Source organism: Coffea eugenioides, unplaced genomic scaffold, assembly GCF_003713205.1.
Source record: "Coffea eugenioides isolate CCC68of unplaced genomic scaffold, Ceug_1.0 ScVebR1_94;HRSCAF=444, whole genome shotgun sequence".
Taxonomy (NCBI): domain Eukaryota; kingdom Viridiplantae; phylum Streptophyta; class Magnoliopsida; order Gentianales; family Rubiaceae; genus Coffea; species Coffea eugenioides.
In genome coordinates this window covers 475,715-480,931 of record NW_020864831.1, presented here as the reverse complement: position 1 = coordinate 480,931, position 5,217 = coordinate 475,715, and positions in this window count along the sequence as shown.

The window sequence follows — 5,217 nt, the reverse complement described above, 5'->3', positions numbered from 1 at the left end:
TTCCGGAACGCAATAGATCGCTCTAAACTGCACCGTTAGTCCTGGCGAGAGCTGGGCAGGCAATCCGCTAACCCCTCTGGTTCGCCTTAGGGGAAGGTGGGGCTGTCACAAGAAACATTTACAATGGAAAGCGATAATAACACATTCATTAAAAGGATACGGGCTCACAGGGAGCCATTCGTTCATTCGTTCATTCATTCTCCTGTCATTCCCTTATTCCTCCAATCATTTAAAAATGCATTTTGATAAGTAAAACTCCTCATTTGCATTGACATTCGTTCGTTCATTTCATTCACCCCCTCCTGGACGTTGGCCAGGCTCCACCCGACAACAAGGTTATACTCGAGTATACCAAATGTTCACCCAGGGTCACCAAATCACCCGACCGAATCCGCTTCTAGCTCGAGTCGACCGGCAACAAAGGGCAAGAGCCCAGTTCAGCCAAACGGCTTACATTCATGCGCAATTAGCATTTAATTATTTAATCATTGAAAATTTCACATTCATTTAGGTCGAGTGCGATAAAGTACACACTTGCCTAGAAAACTCATTTTAAGCAATCAGTGAAAACATTTAACATGTTGTCATTCGTTCATAACAAGTCATATAATCAAGAACAAGCCACATAGTCACTGAAAATATAACAAACAAGGAACACTCACCTATTTACGCAAAATAACGTCCAAAGTGTTCTTCCGGTTATTACCCTTAATCACCAAGGAATCCTAATATAATCAAACAAACACATTATGTTTCAACCATCAAAGATGTAAGTGATTCAAAGAAAATTCGAATACGTACTAGTACTAGGTATAAATATGGTTTTGGTAGTGAAAAAAGGACATAAGTAAAATATTTGTAAAATTTATGCTCGCATGTAAACCTTTAAAATCGCTATTTGAGTGGAAGTGGCAAAGAAAACGTAAATACCCTGGATGGTTCACGTGGTATTCGCTCTCAAGCCTTACTCAAGTCGCAAGTAGGTCTACCTAGTCCTCGAGCGTAAAGTTGGGCAGCACGCCCTTTGTATTTACCTATTTTCCAACCATATATGGCTTCATTCTTTTCCTCAATCAATCCCAAAGTCACACAGAAAATCATATCATTTCAATAGCCATTCCATAGGCTCAAAGTCATACAAGTACAAAATCAAGTTAGGAACATGTGCGGAAATAAAGTTTGAGTCAAGAAACAAAAGACAGATTTGCCGTCACTTAGCATAACGGGTACAACCGAAGTTACGCTTATCGGATTGGGGTGAAATTTATACCGTTTCGAAGCTAAGACTGAGTGATACAACTTTGATGAAAACTACTCAGTCCAGTTCATAGTGTATCTAGGTCAAAAGTCCGGATTACAGAACCAAAATCTCACATTCGGGCTAGTTAACCGCATTATACGTAAACGATAATCACTCAGGTTGCCGAAGTCCGGTTGAGGTGTTTTCAGTTGCGTTGGAAAGCTGAAACATAGGGTTAAAAGGTTCATGTTTTGGGCAAAGACTGATTTGGTATGGATCAAGGTGAAAAATGCAGCCAACATGAGGAAATGCTAAAACTGTCTGCTGGACGCTACCTAGGGCAGTCTCAGGGGTATATTTGTCTTTTATCAAGCTACGGTTGTCAGATTGAGCTGAAATTTTATATGCAGATATAAAACATCATTCTCTACAACTTTTATGTTTTGTACTAAGCCTAATTATGCTTCTAACATGGTCAAACAGTGCCGGTCAGAACAGGGGAGGTGCAAAACCGAAAATCTGGAATTTATGCCTACAAGTGCTAATCTTCATAATTCTAGCTTAAAACACTACCTCACCTCCTTATCTACACTAATTCCCATCATAATCCATCTAAACAAGAAGAAATATGGCTGATCAATACAAACCCTAACTCACCAATTCTCCCAAAATTACCACAACTACTTCCATAGCTACCAATTTAACCAAATCATGAGTTATATAACAATTTAAACAAAAGTAAAAGAACCAAAGATAAGGGGCAGCCAAAATATCTCAAGAACAAGCTTTCAAAGGATATCCTCCACCTCTCTTTGAAATTTTTGGTTCCTTAACATTCCCAAACTCTCAAACTATTGATTAATCGATTTAGATTTCTTGTTTTCTCACTTAAGTGGATCAAACTCAAGATGGATTGTGGTTTCTTTCTCTTGGCTTTTCTTCCTCTCTCTCGGCTGGTAGGCAGAAAATGAAGGCTCAATGAAGCTTCAAGAAGGTTAAAAATGATAGAAATGAATTTGGGTCAAAGGTGACAAGTGTCACCTTGTGATTGGAAGTCAATTTTTTTTTCTTTTCTCTTGTTTTTTTGGTCAAATATTGTGGCTGATGTATGAGATATTTTGAGGGTTAATTAGCTGAAATAAAATGAGAAAATTAAGGTAACAAAGTATGGGTCAAGTGGTGTGTTTACCCGGTAACAAACGGTACCCGTCGGTTCAACCCGTTTTTTCTTAAATCGCGTATACTAGGGTTTTATCTTATAATTTCCTAACTTATTATCATCACTTCTAATCACACCCTTAATATCATCTAAAACTCACTCTTAATCACCACATTTATCACACTAGTGGGTCCCACATCGATAATGCATTCCAAATTTAACGTACACTAACTCATACTAGGAAAATGATTTAAAACTGTACTTGCTTGTAAAAATGCATAGAAATTTTAATATGTCCAAGGAAAGTATAAAATATAGGCAAAGAAATAAAATAATGCTGAGAAAATGTGAATTTTTTTTTTTTTGGGTTCTCACAAATCTAGTCGAAAACGGCCTAAAAGGTCTAGCATTGGACTAGTCTATTTTTACAAGTTTTCACTAGCATTGGACTAGTGAGAACTCGGGGAGAAAGACTACAACTAGTGTGGTGACGTCATGCATTTATTATAACTAAATAAATCATATAAAACACAATTAAAACGAATAAACACACAAAGCACATAGAGCACATACTACAACTAGCATTGGACTAGTGTGGTGATGTCATGCATTTATTATAACTAAATAAATCATATAATACATAATTAAAGCGAATAAACACACAAAGCACATAGAACACATAGCATATAAGCATAATATTTAGATGTAGCGATCCTAAAGAAAGCGAATAAACATATAAACACACAAGCATGCAAGCACACAAGCAAAGAAACGCACATGAAGACCTAACTATTACATTTGGGGCTCTAACTACAATTTAAGGGGGGAATTTGAAAATATAATAAGTTAACTATTACATTTATCTAACTAATTACACTTTCGGCAAAATTAAAACCTATCTATTACATATCCTAGCTAAATACATGTCTTAAGCATTATCTATTACAATTTGACATTTAAATGTCTCTCAAATAATCATTAAAATTAAATAAAAATAAAGGAAACTTAAAATGAATAAAATGAGCAATTAAAAGAAAAAGCACTCAAAACATGTAATTACACATAAAAAAATACATAGGAGCACATAAGAGGATTTAAAATAATAAAAGAAGGTACTTTCCTTAAAGTAGTGGTTAAATGAGGTTGGATTTGTCCTATTTATACTCCAAAATCAACAAAATGGTCAAGGCATCAATTTAATTAACAAATAAATGATAAAAAAAAGTGGAGATAACCATGAAATCTACAAATTAAAGCATTTAAATGAAGTATAATTAACAATTAAAGAAGATAAACAAGTTATATTTAAGAAATTAAAACTATTAGGGACCTAATTACAAAAATTACGAAAGTTTTTGGGGTACAATTAAGGGCCTGTTTGGAAGTCTAGTTTTTTAGCAAGTTTGTATTATACTAGTTTTTTAACAACTTTTGCTACAGGAACCCCAAAAACTTATCAAAGTTTTTAACCTACACAATTAAAATATCCAACACACAAAAAAAAAAATTCCCTTCCCCTTTTCTTCGTCTTCCTTCCCCCACCACCACCTCCATCGCCAGCCACCACCTTTGCCGCCGGTTCCGGAGCCAATCACCTCTTTCGGTGTCGGTGTTCTTTTTTTTTTTTCCTTTTTCCCTCTCCCCCTCTTCCTCCCCTGCCATCCTCCCCTCTGTCTTTTTTTTTCTCTCTGCGTCTCCCCACTCCTCCCCCACCACCCTTCCCCTTCCCCTCTGGCCGATCTGGTCGCTAGAGATCGCACCGGGGGAGGGTGAGGGTGGCGGGGGAAGGGGAGAGAGGGGGAGAAGGAAAATTGCCCAAAAAAAATCATTTCGCTGCTTCATCTGCCGGCAAGAGCAAGGAGAGGAGAGGGGAGGAGAGGGAGAGGGAAAATGTGAAAAAAAAGAAAGAAATTAGGCATGGTGAGAAGCGGGAAGGGGAACAGGGGAGGGGGAAGGGGCAAAGAGGGTGGGCGGGGGGGGGGAAGGGGCAGATGGAAGGAAAGGGATGGTGGGCAGAGGGCAGTGGAAGGAGAGAGGGGAGGAAAGGGGTGGCGGGGGAGGGAGAGGGAGGGGGAGAGGAGAAAAGTAAAAAAAAAAAAAAAAAGTTTGTATGTGTTTGCAGAGGCAGTTTCGGGAGAGGGAATAGGAGAGGGGGAAGGGGAAGGGAGAAGAAGGGGGAAGGGAGGAAGGAAAAGAAAGAAAGAAAGAAAGAAAGAAAAAAGAAAGAAAGAAAAAGGAAAAGAAAAAAAGCTTTTTCATCTTACAACCCAAAAGTTTTTCTACAACTTCTACAGTGATCTACAGTAAAATTTTATACAAACACCCAAAAAACTCACCTTCCAAACAGGCCCTAAATTATTATAAAATCAAGGTCAATATCAAAGAAAAATAAAGTTCAAGGACCAAATTACAATTAAATTAGGGACCTAATTAAAAAATCCAAAGTTTTCAGGGCCATAGTAAAATTACTCAAACGTCTAGGGAGTAGATTGCAATTCCATGTCAGATTGCATAAGAAAAACAGGCCATTGGGCCATTCCTTATTTCTCAATTGGGCCAAAGGCCAGTAGGCCCAATGAAAGTCCAACAGAAAAACACAATCCAACCCATTCTTTTTGCCAAACAAACCCAACTAAAAAAAGGGCTTTAAGCTCCTCAGCCAATGCCATAACCCAATCAAAGATGCACCATATCCATTTATCGAAAGCCCAAAGAAAACAACATTAACCCAAGCATTGAATTACTTTATTAAACCCAGCAAGACAAAAATCTTCTAAAAAAAATTAAGGTTTAATAATGCCCTAAAACCCAAAAATAA